The sequence below is a fragment of the Lepus europaeus genome, chromosome 9, assembly GCF_033115175.1.
Source record: "Lepus europaeus isolate LE1 chromosome 9, mLepTim1.pri, whole genome shotgun sequence".
Taxonomy (NCBI): domain Eukaryota; kingdom Metazoa; phylum Chordata; class Mammalia; order Lagomorpha; family Leporidae; genus Lepus; species Lepus europaeus.
Window position 1 is genome coordinate 54,750,391 of NC_084835.1, and position 15,254 is coordinate 54,765,644.

At 43.5% G+C, this 15,254-nt stretch overlaps 1 pseudogene; it reads right to left on the reverse strand.

The window, feature by feature from the left end:
- Positions 1–3,425: 3,425 nt before the first annotated feature.
- On the reverse strand, positions 3,426–11,878 carry LOC133766684 (bcl-2-like protein 1; annotated as a pseudogene).
- Positions 11,879–15,254: the final 3,376 nt, after the last annotated feature.

Sequence of the window (15,254 nt, forward strand, 5' to 3'; positions counted from 1 at the left end):
GTACATCTTGGTTGCTCACAATATTAGCAATTATGAATAAATCTGCTATCAACATTTATGTGTAGATTGTAATGAGGAAATAAGTTTTCAGTTCATTATGTTCAGTTTTATTTAAAAAAAAAAAAAACTGCTGCATTCAGCTCCATGGTAGCTGCACCTATCAGTGGTGAAAGAGAATTTCTACTCATCAGAGCTTATTTTGTCAGTGTTTTGGATTTTGACTATGCTAATAGGTATGACATTAATGATTGTATCTTTTTTTAAAAGATTTATTTATTTATTCAAAAGTCAGAGCCACACATAGAGAAGGAGAGGCAGAGAGAGAGAGAGAGAGAGAGAGAGAGAGAGGAAGAGAGAGAAAAAGAGAGAGAGGCCTTCCATCTGCTGGTTCACTCCCATTGGCTGCAACTCCCGGAGCTGTGTTAATCTGAAGCCAGGAGCCAGGGGCTTGCATGGGCCCCTTTATCTTATTTTAATTAGCAACTCCATAAAGACTAACAGTGTTGAATATATTTTTATTTATTTTTTGGTTAACATGTAATAATTGTATGTATTTGTGAAATACTGTGTGATATTTCAACACATGTATATAGCATGTAGTGATCGTAAAAAGGTACTTAGCATTTCCATTTCCTTATAATTTTTCATATTTGGAGCCTTATAGTCTTATAGTTCTTGATGACATATATAATGTGCAATTGTGGATTCCCCTATGCATATTTTTGTATTCTTGATACCTGCCTATCTTTGGTGAGATCTCTGTTGTCTTGACCATTTTTAATTGGGTTGATAATTTCTTATTGTTTTAAGAGTTCTTAGTCTATTTTTGGATAGTTCTTTTTCTTCTGTAGATATTTTCTCCCTATCCATGGCTGTATTCTCAGTCACTTAGCCTTGTCTTTTGTAGAGCAGATGTTTGAAATTTTAATGAAACTTAACTTATCAGTTATCTTTTTCATGGATTATGCATATTTAAAAAGTCATTATCATACTGTTCCCAAGATCATCTACATTCTCTTCTAGGAATTTTATAGTTTTGTATTTTATATCCACGTTTAGGATCCATTCTGACTTAATTTTTGTGAAGAGTGTGACGTCTGTTTCTAGATTTATTTTTCAGCATGTGGTTGTCCACATGTTTCAGCACTAACTCTTGAAAAGACCATTGTTTCTGCATGATGTCGTCTTTGCTCCTTTGTCAAAGATCAGTCAACTATATTTATGTGGGTCATTTTCTGAGCTCTTTGTTTTGCTTTATTGACCTGTTTGTTTTGTTTCCAGCACCACATTGTCTTAATTACTGTGGCTTTATAGTAAGTCTTGAAGTTGGATAATGTTAGTCCTCCAGTTTTGTTCTTAATATTGTGTTGGGTATTCTGGGTCTTTTATTTTCATGTAAACTTTAAAATCAATTCATCAATATCAATGAAATTTGCTGAGAATCTGATTGGGCACTGAATCTGTCAATCAAGTTAGAAAAAACCGACATCTTGACAATATTGAGTCTTCTTATGCATGATCATGGGATATCTCTCCACTTATTTAAGTTTTAAAAATCTCTTTTGGCTGGCGCCGTGGTTCACTAGGCTAATCCTCTGCCTGCAGCGCCAGCACCCCGGATTCTAGTCCCGGTTGGGGCGCCGGTTCTGTCCCGGTTGCTCCTCTTCCAGTCCAGCTCTCTGCTGTGGCCTGGGAAGGCAGTGGAGGATGGCCCAAGTCCTTGGGCCCTGCACCCGCATGGCAGAACAAGAGGAAGCACCTGGCTCCTGGCTTCGGATCAGTGCAGTGTGCTGGCTGTGGCGGCCATTTGAGGGGTGAACCAACAAAAGGAAGACCTTTCTCTCTGTCTCTCTGTCTCTCTCTCTCTAACTCTGCCTGTCAAAAAAAAAAATCTCTTTCATCAGAGTTTTATAGTTTTCTTCATACAAACCTTGTACATGTTTTGTTAGATTTCTACTTAAGTATTTCACTGAGGTTGTTAATGTAAATGGTAATGTGTTTTTTCACTGAGTCAAACACAGTTTATTACTGAATTTCACTTTCACCTTCACACAGACTGTTTCAAAGAGTTAGAAAAAGTGTGGGGAGGGGTTAGCGAAGGACAGGTGCCCCTCAAGATAGGGCCAGCATCTACAGACAAGGTCAGGGTGGGAGGGAAGGGAGCATTAGGCTGTCCAATCTCTGGGCACCAACTCTCCACCTGCATGGACACAGCAAGCCAGTAGCTCCACACACATAAATACAGACATGTGTAACAAAAATTGTATATCAACTTCACAAGGAATAAAAACTAGTCTCAAATGTGTACATCAGAGAGCCCAGGGCAGCCAGTGCTGGGCTGGGACCCGCTAGGGACTCAGGTCAAGGTGGAGCAGAGGAGAGAGGGAGGCCTGAAGGACCTCTGGTCAGGCCAGTCTGAACCTGGTGGGAGTGGGCGCACATCTGCCTGGCTGGGCAGTCTGGCCCCTCCAGCTGGTCCCACCCTGAGCCCATGCCCAAGGCTCTCTTTCCTGCCCTTCCTGCCTGAGGTAGGGAAGACCTTAGGTTCCCACAGCAGCTTCCCCAGGCTCCCCTTCACCTCTGGGCTGAGGCCCCTGCACTCCTGGGCACCGCGGGCAGCAGCCCAAGGCAAAGTTGCCACGGGCTGATCTGGGGAAGTGAGGCAGCGAGGGCAGAGCAGCTCTGGGGCATCTGTCCTGGGCCTCAGTCATGGTCACAGGAGCCACAGGATGGGAAGGGACTGGGGTGGTGCTAGACTTGGACAAGGAGTTTCCTGCAGCTAGATCCCCCTCCTTCCGGGGACTGAAGCCTCTGGAGAACATTCCGACTGGGAGTAGAGACTTTGGTCAGGCCAGAGAGGGGAGGGAGTCCTGGTCCCTGCTCATCTCAAGCAGCCTAACTCGTTCATAGTGGCCTCTACAGGGCTCTAGGGGGTAGGGAGGGAAGGAAGGGGGCCTGGCCCAGGGGGAGATGGGAAAAGATCAACCCTGATGCCACAAACATCAAAACAAAGGCAGTCTAGTCTCTCTAGGGGAGAGGTGTAGAAATCCTTCCAGTTCCCTGGCAGGTAAGCACTCAGGGAGGCTGAGCAGCAGGGAAGGGTCTACCACTGGGGAGACCCCTCAGGCCTCCAGCCAAAACTTCCCCCACCCTGACCCACACACCTATCAGCCTCCATCAAGCAGCTTTGGGGGAAGCTTTGTGGATGCTGAAGCTAAGAGAACTGAGGTGTAGGGGAAGGTGACTCTCACAGAAGCCTGGTAGAGTCTAGGAAACTAACTGCAGGGACCAGGTTTAGGCCCAGCTCTGGGATGGGGAGTGGGCGTGGGCTGTGTGTAGTGGTTCTCCAGGTGGCAGTGGTGGCTGGATGGAGGGATGTGGGAGCAGGGCAGGGGCGGGAAGGTGAGTGGGTGGTCAGTGTCTAGTCATTTCCAGCTGAAGACTGAGCCCAGCAGAACCATGCCAGCCACAGTCAGGCCTGTCAGGAACCAGCAGTTGAAGTGTGGCTGGCCCTTGCGGCTCTCAGCTGCTGCATTGTTGCCATAGAGTTCCAAAAACATGTCCCAACCACTGTTCTCCTGGATCCAAGGCTCTAGGTGGTCATTCAGGTATGTGGCCATCCACATTGTGATCTGACTCACTAATACCTGCATCTCCTTGTCCTCGCTTTCCACGACAGTGCCCCCACAACAAGGAGAAAAAGGCCACAGTGCAACCCCAGTTCACACCATCCTGGAAGAGTTCACGCAGTACTTTGTTCAAAGCTCTGATATGCTGTCCCTGGGGTGGCGTGAAGCTGGGATGTCAGGTCACGGAATGCCCCTCAGTACCACAGTTCAGACTCAGCACCTGTCTCCCTCAGAGCATGCTTCACTGTTGTCATGGAGATCGCCTACCGGGCATCCAAACTGCTGCTGTGGCCAGTGATTCCGCCAGGTGCCAGGCTGGGTTGCCATTGGTGGTACTGGGGGTCTGCATCTCTGGTTCATTTTCTTCCAGGGCCTCAGTCCTGTTCTCTTCCACTAAACTGATTCCAGCTGTATCCTTTCTGTGAAAGTTTCTAGGAGAGAAAGTCAGCCACCAGCTCCCAGTTGCTCTGAGACACTTTTATAGTAGGTATGGGCTCAACCAGTCCATTGCCCAAAACACCTGCTCACTCACTGAGGCTGGTCTCTGCTTAAGGATTCTCTTCCAAAGCCAAGATGAGGTTCTGAAGGGAGAGAAAGAGAAGGAGATCAGTTCCATTTAAGCCGGCGACAGCAGGGAGGTGCACCCTCATAAGACCTTGTAAAATCTTTTTTTTTTTCTTTTACAGGCAGAATTAGACGGTGAGAGACAGAGAGAAAGGTCTTCCTTCTGTGGGTTCACTCCCCAAATGGCCACCACGGCCAGCACGCTGTACTGATCCGGAGCCAGGAGCCAGGAGCCAGGTGCCTCCTCCCGGTCTCCCATGCAGGTGCAGGGCCCAAGCACCTGGGCCATCCTCCATTGCCTCCCCAGGCCACAGTAGAGAGCTGGACTAGAAGAGGAGCAATTGGGACAGAATCCGGCGCCCCAACCGGGACTAGAACCCCGAGTACCGGCGCCACAGGCGGAGGATTAGCCTAGTGAGCCATGGCATTGGCCCCCTCGTAAGATTTTTTTGTATCATAGATAGAGAGGAGGAGGCAGGCCGGGATGCCCGTAACTCAGCTGGCCTTGGGGTGGCTGGTGATAGAGCTCCAGCCAGAGGGATCATGCGACCCAGCAGGCTGGGCACCCGGAAGGTGACACAGGACTTTTGATGCTCAGGAAGCCCCCTTTCTGGTTTGCTCTTCCATTGCCAGAATCCAGAGCTGCCACTCTGCTCCGTGCTGCAACCTACAGCCACCCAGGAGCCGTAGTAATGTATTTTTAATTTCAAATTCCACTTATTCATTTCTAGCATATGTGAAAAAGAATGACTTTTGTATATTAACATTGTATCCCACAATGTTGTCCCAATTGCTTATTAGTTCTTAGAATGTGGGGGGGGGGGGGTGCCAGTTCTTTTGGATTTTTTAAAAATAGATAATCATATCAACTGTGAATAAGGATAGCTTTATGTCTTCTTTTCTAATTTGTGTACCCTGGGGCCAGTGTTGTGGCATGAAGGGTTGGGCCATGGCCTGCAGTGCTGGCATCCCATATGGGCACCGGTTGCTGTCCTGGCTGCTCCGCTTCCCCTCTGGTTCCTTGCTAATGTGACTGGGAGGGCAGCAGAGGATGGCCCAAGTGCTTGGGCCCCTGCCACCCATGTGGGAGACCTGGAGCAAGCTCCTGGCTCCTGGCGTTGGCTTGGCCCAGCCCAAGGCATTACAGTCATTTGGGAGTGAATCAGCAGATGGAAGATGTCTCTCTCTCTCTCCTTCTCTCTGTATCTCTGTGTTTCAAATAAATAAATAAATCTTTAAAAAAAAAAAAAGAGTCCAATTTGTGTACCCTTTATTTCATTTTCTTGTCTTAATGCATTTTCTAGGACTTCAGCACTGTGTTATAAAGCAGTGGTGAGAGCAGACATCCTTGATTTGTTCCAGATCTTGTGAGAAATAAGTTTTTATTCATTTAAGTGTGATGTTAGCTGCAGGATTTTTGTAGATGTTCTTCATCTAATTATAGCGGTTTCTCTGTAATCCTAGTTTGCTGATAGTTTTATCATGAATGAGTGTTGGATTTTGTAAATGCTTCTGCATCTATTGACATAACTCTATGATTGTTTACTTTAATCTGTTGATGTGATAGAGTGCTGCGATTTTTCAATATTGAATCAGCAATGTATATTTGTGATAAATCCAAAATAGTCATACTGTGTAATTCTTTTCATATACCTTTTTATTTGATTTGATAATTTATTGATGAGGATCTTTTAAAATATAAATTCATGAGAGAGATCTGTCTGTAGTTTTCTGTTCTTGTAAAATCATTGTCTGGCTTTTGGTTAGGATAATACTGTCCTCATATGATCAGTTAAGGAATATTCCCTCTGCTCCGATCATCTGAAAGAGATTATAGAGAACAGACAAAACTTCTTCCTTAAAAGTTTGATAGATTTCTTTTTTTCCTTTTTTAATTTTATTGGTCTTTTCAAAGAATATTGCTTTTTTTCTGCTTACTTTGGATTAATTTGCTCTTAAAAACTAGTGTTTTATGGTCGAAGCTTGGATGATTAGTTTTAGATCTTGATTCTTCTCTGGTATATGCACTCAGTGCTAAAAATTTTCCTGTACACATGGCTTTTACTGCATCACACAAATGTTGATGATCGTATTTTTATTTTCATGTAGTACAAAATATTTTTAGTTTCTCTAGAGATATCTCCTTTGATCCACTTGTTACTTAGAAGTATATGTTTGGGGCTGGCGCCACGGCTCAATAGGCTAATCCTCCGTCTGCGGCGCCGGCACACTGGGTTCTAGTCCTGGTCGGGGCGCTGGATTCTGTCCTGGTTGCCCCTCTTCCAGGCCAGCTCTCTGCTATGGCCCGGGAGTGCAGTGGAGGATGGCCCAAGTGCTTGGGCCCTGCACCCGCATGGGAGACCAGGAAAAGCACCTGGCTCCTGGCTTTGGATCAGTGCGGTGCACCGGCCGCAGTGGCCATTGGAGGGTGAACCAACGGTAAAGGAAGACCTTTCTCTCTGTCTCTCTCTCTCTCTCTCTCTCTGTGCACTCTGCCTGTCAAAAAAAAAAAGTATATGTTTGGGGCCAGTGCTGTGGCATAGCATATGAAGCCACTCTCTGCAGTGCAGGCATCCTATACTCCACCAGTTCAAGTCCTGGCTGTTCTACTTCCCACCCAGCCCCCTGCTAATGTGCCTGGGAAGGTAGCAGAAGATCAGAAGATGGCCCAAGTGACCGGTTCCCTGTACCTAGATGGAGTTCTAGGTTCCTGGCCTCACCTGGCCCAGACCAGGGCCATTATGGATATTTGCAGAGTGAACCAGTGAATGGAAGATCTCTCTCTCTCTCTCTCTCTGTCTTTCTCTTGGCCTCCCTGTAACTCTGATTTTCAAATAAGTAAATAAATCTTCTTTTAAAAAGAAGTATGTGTTTAACCTCCAAATATTTGGGGAGTTTACAGCCACATTTCTGTTACTGATTTCTAATTTAATTCCATTATTGGTTATGATCAATCATTGTATGATTTATGTTCTTTTGAATTGATCAAGGTGTGTTTTATGGTTCAGAATGAGGTTCCCCACCACCACCAGCACTCCATCTAGGTGCAGGGAACCAGCCACTTGGGCCATCCTCTGATCTGCTACCTCCCCAGGCACTTCAGTAGAAAACTGGAACAGAAGCAGAGCAGCTAGGTCACAGGCTGTTGCCTAACCCGCGGCAACACAACAGCAGCCCCTTCTTTTTTGGTAACATTCATTTACTTATTTGAAAGGCAGAGTTACAGAGTTACAGAGATTGAGCAGCAGGGGGAGAGAGAGAGAGAGAGAGAGAGAGAGAGAGAGAGAGAGAGAATGAATGAATGAATCTTCCATCCACTGGCTCATTCCCCAGAGGGCCACAACACCCAGGGCTGGGTCAGGCCAAAGCCAGGAGCCAGGAGCCAGGAACCTCATCTTCCATGAGGTGGCAGGGGACCAAACACTTGGGCCATGTTCTACTGCCTTTGCCAGGCGATTAGCAAGGAGCTGGATCAGAAGTGGAGCACCTGGGTCACCAAGTATATGGGGTGTGGAACTATATGGGGTGCCATTGCTGCAGGCGATGGCTTCACTTGCTAGGCAACAACACCAGCCCCACAGCCCCTTCTTTTTCACTTTTTAAGGATGATTTCACAGGGTACAGAACCCTAGGTCAGTGGGATTTTTTCCAACAAACACTAAACAGTTCACTTCACACTATTGCTTTCACGGGTTCTGAGGACAGGTCAGATGTCACTTTCCTCTTTGCTCCTCTGTTGGAGTTCTTTTTTTCCCCCAATTTGGCTTCCTTCAATAGTTTTTCTTTATCTTTGATATGCAGTTTGAATATGATATGCCTTGCTATATTCTTTTTCTTTCTTTCCTTCTGGCATTGCCACTGTGTGTATGGGACAACACCTTTTGTAGTCCCCCAAAGCTCTGGACTATTCCACATTTTATTCAGTATTTTTTCTCCTTCCTTTTCAGTTGTGGAAGCTCTGCTGACACACCCTCAGCCTCAGCAACTCCTCCTCAGCCAAGTCTAAGGTGCCATGCGCCTACAAGTCTTTCCTTATTTCTGTTACAGGGTCTTTTATCTCCAGCATATCTTTTTTGTTTGCTCTTAGAATGTGTCACTCTGTTTACATTGCTCGTCTGCTCTTGTGTGTTGTCTGTTTTGTCCATTAAAGCCTTTAGCTTAATAATCATTATTTTAGATTACAGTCTGATAATTCCAACATCTCTCCCATATCTGGGTCTGGTTCTGATACTTTCTCTGTCTCTCCAAACTGTGTTTTTCACCTTTCATTATGCCTTTCAATTTTTGTTATTGAAAGGTGGAGAAGCATTCTGTGATCCTGTGAGTAGAGCTTCAGTCTTTGGGGAGCCAGTGCCCCTGGACGTGGACTTCACCAGTCCTTCTCAGTGTGTTGTCTCTGTAGAGGTGTCCAGATAGCCCGGGGTGGGGGGTGGGGTGCGGGGACTAGAAGCATGTGCTTCCCTTTCCTTGGATTGGTTAGGCTCTGATAAAACCCATCAGATTATCTTCTGGCATATCAGGTCTCCTGAAGGCAGAGTTTAGGAAGCACAGAAGCTCTGGTGGATTTCAAAATGATTGTTTTTCCTCTCCCCCTGCTGGAGGCCTGAAGAATTAGTCTATCATCAGCTCAAGATGTAGTCAAGCCCTGGAAGGAGAACCCACAATAGAGTGGAGGTGCTCTTACAACTGCGTCCTCCTGGAGGGTTTTAACCCTCAAGCTTGTCTGCACTGAAGAGAGTTTAGGTCTCCCTACCTTTGTGCTTGTTCCCACCAAGGTTCCTGCTCCAGGAAGTTGCCATTCTCATTAGCTGCCTGCCTGTCTCTCCAGTGTCAGGAGTAGCAGGTTCTCTGTAACCTCTGCGTCCAAGAAGAGTTGTCGATTGTTAACTTTGTTCAGTTTCCTATTTATTGTTAAGATTAAGTGATGACTTCCAAGTTCTGTACATGCCAGATAGGAAACTAAGAGTACAAATTTAAAATGTAAACCTGATTTTTTTGTAAAATGATTTCATGAACACTTCAATATAACAGCAAAGGCAACAAAGGATAGACAATTTTAAGCCACCATTATTTCCTAAATCTTTGTGAAGTTTAAATAATTATTGATTATTTTAAAATATGTGTAACGTGGATCAAAACTAGTGCATATGCATTGAGGGCACACAGTGCATTCAGACTTAGTTCTGTGGTTAAAACACTCTGGTGAATGCAGCGGAAGAGGAAAAGCACTCTTCTGGGGAAGAGGCCCACATGACATCATCTAACACAAGGTGTCAGACACATCACAGGTGGTCTGCAGCCAGCCAGTCACTCAGCAAACAGCTAGCACATCTGCTGTCAGCACGCATGCCTGAGACCCAGGAAACAGAGATGAGTAGAGGTCTTACAGTCTTCTGAGAGGACCACATTGGTAAAAATACAAGTATTCCAATCAGACAAGTATCACTAAGGAGAAGGGAAGCCTAACCCTGCCTGGCCATCTATAGGTCATGCAGCCTATAACACCTAGTTTCTATTTGTGCCCCAGGAAAATGCTTTTCCGCAGCTCTGTGCTGCTCCCTCCTGCATGGCTCCTATGTCTGAATGTATGAAGGCTCTTGTTTGTGTTGCTGCTGTTGAACTCAGCTACAAGGTTCAGGGAGGTTCTGAGCATCAGAGCACATGTGTCAAGTCTACAGAGATGGAGGAGCAAGGCAGCGAACAAGAAGAGGCCCCACCCCAAGGAACTCCGGCCTATTTCAACACATGGTAGTTAGGGACATTGTTTAGAAAGCCAAGGATAGAGTTACCAGAGAACTAGGAGTATAGGAGAGGGTGGTGGAAACCGTAAGAGAGGAAGGCGGTGTTGAATCTGGCCTTATCTAAATTTTTTTAATCTTTGTCAACAGAATCTGGAGATGAGCAAAGCTGCCAATATACTGTATGATGATGATAGTTAAGAGAGAATAACATTTCCTAAATTTTAAAAATGGAAACAAACTACAGGGCACAGCAGGTTAAGCTCTCTGTTGAGGTGCTGGCATTCCACATACACACATACAAATCCCATTTGTCAATAAATGGGAATAGAAATATATATTACCTGATTTTGAAGTTGCCAACCCAACAAAATTAATCACACAAAAAAACCTTAAGTTAGAAGCCAGGCACAAAATTCCAGAAAGATGACCTGGTGTGTGTGATTTAAATTTTTGCTACAGCTTATTATTTTCTAATATACTTTCAGCCAGCATATTTGAAAGTGATATCCATACTCACCTCCCCTCACATCTCCCCCTAGTCCCTGAAATCTTGTACCTGCTCAGCCTCTTCAGTCAATGTGCATTTGCCAAAAGTCACCACAACAGCCATACTGTGCCCAATCTAAGTTCCTTGTAGACATCACAGACCTCTTAATCCTCCGTAGCTTTCCACCTTGCATTCCCTGCGCATCTGTTCTATATCCTTTTTGGCTTCCACTAAGTTCTACCTGGATACTCTCCTTGAGTTTCAGACATTCATCCAGAAACAGATTCAATTTTTATGAGGCATGAAACTTATACAATTCAAGGAGCTCTCTTTATCAAGGAAATTATTCACATAAAATTAGGTACAAGCTTTTAGAATGTGTCGAAGCTTCACAGTAACTTTGCCTCTGACTCAGGTATTATATTAACACTGGGAACTTCCAAACAAATTCTTAACTCTTATCTCACTTGTTCCCCAGACCCACATATCCAGTCGTTTCCCAGGAACTGTGACTTAATCTTCTCAGATGAGGGTTTATTATGATCCTGACAATCTTTCTCTTCTCAGCTGTTCCTTTTTCTGCATTATCTACCAAAATGAGTGGGACTGCAAGTCCCCCAGTTGCTGCTGTCTTTAATGACATGTGACTCACAAATCCCCAACCCCATGTGCATTGACATGTGACTCTCAAATCCCACATCCCATGTGCAGTCAGTCACCAAGGCCACTTCAGTCCAATCTTGCTACAACCCTTGAGTCCATGTACTTCACTTATGTGCAGCAGCTTCCACTGGCCAGATTCTCATCAGATTTTACCCAAATCATTACAACAGCCACAAAATTGGTCTCTTAGTCATGAGACTTTCCTCTCTTAGATCCTTCTCCACATGCCTTCTAGATTGTATTTCAAAGGCACATAGGATGACATTATTGCATGTTTCACAACCGGTGGTTTTAAAGGTGAGGGACTTTATGGAGCCAATGATGTTTCAATCTGATCTACTAACCTAGGCAGCTCCATCTCCTTCTCTCTCCAGCTTCTACATGGCACAAACCATGGGCTGCTGAATACTGAACACTTAACATCAATTTGTCCCAATGTACTGAAAGCTAATTGGAGATGGATTATCCAAGGGCATAACATTAGTTGGAAATGGAAGTAGTTAAGTGACTAATAGGAAAAGCTGGAGTAATTGAAGCCCATTTTGTTAATGCATTAAAAATATTTACTAAGAGAAACAGATTTCAAACAGAAAATCCCAACAGTTTCTGTGTTAACACTGCTGTGATAGAATGTTGAGTCTGCAATCAACTGAAAGTTTCAGAATCAAGAGAAATCACCTGAGACAGAAGAAAATCGTGGAGAAGGCTGGCTCTCGGCTGACTTTTGCCACAGCACTGCCAGCCTGGAGCGTGAGGCCATAAGCCACAAACTGCTGAGTCGGTCTCGGCACCATGGCACTACCCAGTCTCTGAATTCTGATGATTATTACAAATTGTTTCCAGATTTAATGATTTTAAATGTTCATTGGAAGAATGGAGTAGATACACTGTCACAACTTTATTTATTAAACTTATAGCTATTTTCTTCTCTAATGACACAAATTCTCCCAAAATGCATAGTAACAAGAAATGCCTTTTGTTCTCCTTATAACTGACCATAGGAAAAGTAGTACCCCATTTTCAAACAGATAATATTTCCCCTGAATTCCACTCACCACACAAAAGATGCTGATTTCAATGTTCAGTAAAAGTGCCTCAGGCTATTTATACATATTCGCTTATATTTTTAAAAAATGGGAGGTTCCAATATGGTAGAATAATGACAAGATGGTTTAATTTATGTGGGGTAAAATTAATATTTTAGAAAGGTGAGAGAGTACACTCTCATAATGAAGCTATAGGAGAGCCCTGGTGGGGGAGCCCCCCCCCCAAAGCAGTGGAATGTTTACTGGTACAGAGAGAGCAATTTGGTGCTTACATCAAGAGTTTAGAAAGGCACCAAATAAATGAACTTTCAAGGCATCTCAAGACTTAGAAAACCAACAGCAAACCAAATCCAAAACTAGTAGGAGAAAAGAAATAAGTAAAATTAGAGAAGAAATAAATAAAATCAAAACCAATAAAACAATACAAATTATCAGCATAACAAAGAGCTGGTTCTTTGAAAAAATAAAAAAAAAAAGAAGACCTAAATGAAAGATCTCTGTGAGTGAGATCCCAGTGGAAAGAACAGGGCCATCAAAGAAGGAGGCACCTTTCTCTGAAGGGAGGAGAGAACTTCCACTTTGACTATGACCCTCTCTGAATAAGATCGAAGTCAGCAAACTCAAAAGGCTTCCATAGCCTGGGCAACTCATGACTAGAGCCTAGGGAGATTACTGATGCCATAAACAAGACTGTCAATTTGTTAAGTCAACAATAGGAGTCACTGTGTACTTACTCCTCATGTGGGATCTGTCCTTAATGTGTTGTCCAATGTGAAGTAATGCTATAACTAGTACTGAAACAGTATTTTACACTTTGTGTTTCTGTGTGGGTGCAAACTGATGCAATCTTTACTTAATATATACTAAATCGATCTTCAGTATATAAAGATAATTGAAAATGAATCTTGATGTGAATGCAATGGGAGAGGGAGCGGGAGTTGGGAGGGGTGTGAGTGGGAGGGAAGTTATGGGGGAGAAAAAGCCATTGTAATCCATAAACTGTACTTTGGAAATTCATATTTACTAAATAAAAGTTAAAAAAAATTAAAAAATAAAAGAAGAAGTTTGGTAGAATCCAGCAGTGAAAAAAAAAAAAAAAAACTTTAACACAGCATTGGCCTAACTAACCAAAAAAAGGAGTGAGAAAACCCAAGTTAATAAAGTTAGAGATGAAAAAGAAAATATAACAAGACACTACAGAAATAAGAAGCAGCATCAAAAATTACTACACAAAGGTCCAGTGTTGTGGTATAGGAGGTAAAGCCACCACCTGCAATGCCGGCATTGCATTTGGGCACCAGTTCGAGTCCTGGCTGCCGCATTTCCAATCCAGAGCTTTATGCCAACAAACCATTAAACCAAGAGGAATTGGATAGATCCCTGTACACATGCAGTCTACCTAAATTGAGCCATGAAGACATAGAAAACCTAAAAGGACCATAACCAAGACAGAAATTGAATCAGTAGTAAAAAGCCCCCAACAAAAAAAAAAATGATGCTGGGAAAACTGGATTTCCACATGCAGAAGTTTGAAGAAAAACCTGTACCTTACACCTTACAGTCAGATTCACTCAAAATATATTAAATACTTAAATCTAAGACCCAATACCATCAAATTATTAGAATTATTGGGGAAATTCTGCAAGACATTCACGTAGGCTAAGAGTTCTTGGAATAGACCACAGAGGCACAGGATGTCAAAGCCAAAATTGACAAATTAGATTGCATCAAATTGAGAAGTATCTGTACTGCCAAAGACACACTCAGCAAAATGAAGAGGCAACCAACAGAATGAGAGAAAATATTTACAAACTATACAACTGATAAAGAATTAATAACCAGAATATTTCAAGAGACTGAGAAACTCAGCAACAATAAAACAAACTACCGAATTATGCAGACATTTTTCAAAAGAGGAAATCCGGCTGGCGCTGTGGCTCAATAAGCTAATCCTCTGCCTGCAGTGCTGGCACCCTGGGTTCTAGTCCCGGTCGGGGCGCTGGATTCTGTCCCAGTTGCTCCTCTTCCAGTCCAGTTCTCTGCTGTGGCCCAGGAGGGCAGTGGAGGATGGCCCAAGTCCTTGGGCCCTGCACCCCATGGGAGACCAGGAGAAGCACCTGGCTCCTGGCTTCAGATCAGCTCGGTGCACCAGCCACAGCGGCCATTGGGGGGTGAACCAACGGAAAAGGAAGGCCTTTCTCTCTGTCTCTCTCTCTCACTGTCCACTCTGCCTGTCCAAAAAAAAAAAGAAAAAGAAAAAGAAAGGAAATCCAAACAGCAACAGATTCATGAAAAAATGTTCAGGATCACTAGCCATCAGAGAAATGCAAATCAAAACCACATTGAGGTTTCAACTCACCCCCGTTAGAATGGCTTTCTTAGAGAAATCAACAAACAACAAAGCCGGTGAGGATATGGGGGAAAAGGTACCTTAATCCACTGTTGATGGGAATGTCAACTGGTAAAGACACTTTGGAAGACAATATGGAGATGCCTCAGAATTCTGAGTACAGACTTACCATATGACACAACCATCCCACTCCTGAGACTTTACCCAAATGAAATGAAATCAGCATATGAAAGAGTTATATGTACCCCCATTTATATTTCATCTCAATTCACAATAGATAAACCATGGTATCACCCCAAATGCCATCAAATGAAGACTGGATAAAAAGATTATGAGAAATGTACACAATGGAATACTACTCAGTGGTAAAAAAAAAAAAAAATCCAGTCATTTGCAACAAAATGGATGAAACTGGAAATCATAATACTTAATTAAATAACCACGTCCTAAAGGGACAAATACCATATGTTCTCCCTGACCTGCAATAACAAATAGAGCACCTAATAGCCAATCTGTAGAAGTGAAATTGACACTTTAAGAAGCAATGACTCTGAACAGCCATTATCTTGACTGTTGAGGAACAGTGTTTTGTTTTTTCTTTTTCATTTTTTTCATACTATCTGTTAAACTCTGTACTCAACATACAGATAATCATATGTGCATAAAGTTCATCAAAAATAGGTATTAGTAAAAAATAAAGAGTGGAAATAAGAGAGGGAAGAGGAAGGGGGGATGGGAGGATGGGCACAGTGGAAAGAATAACCATGTTCCCAA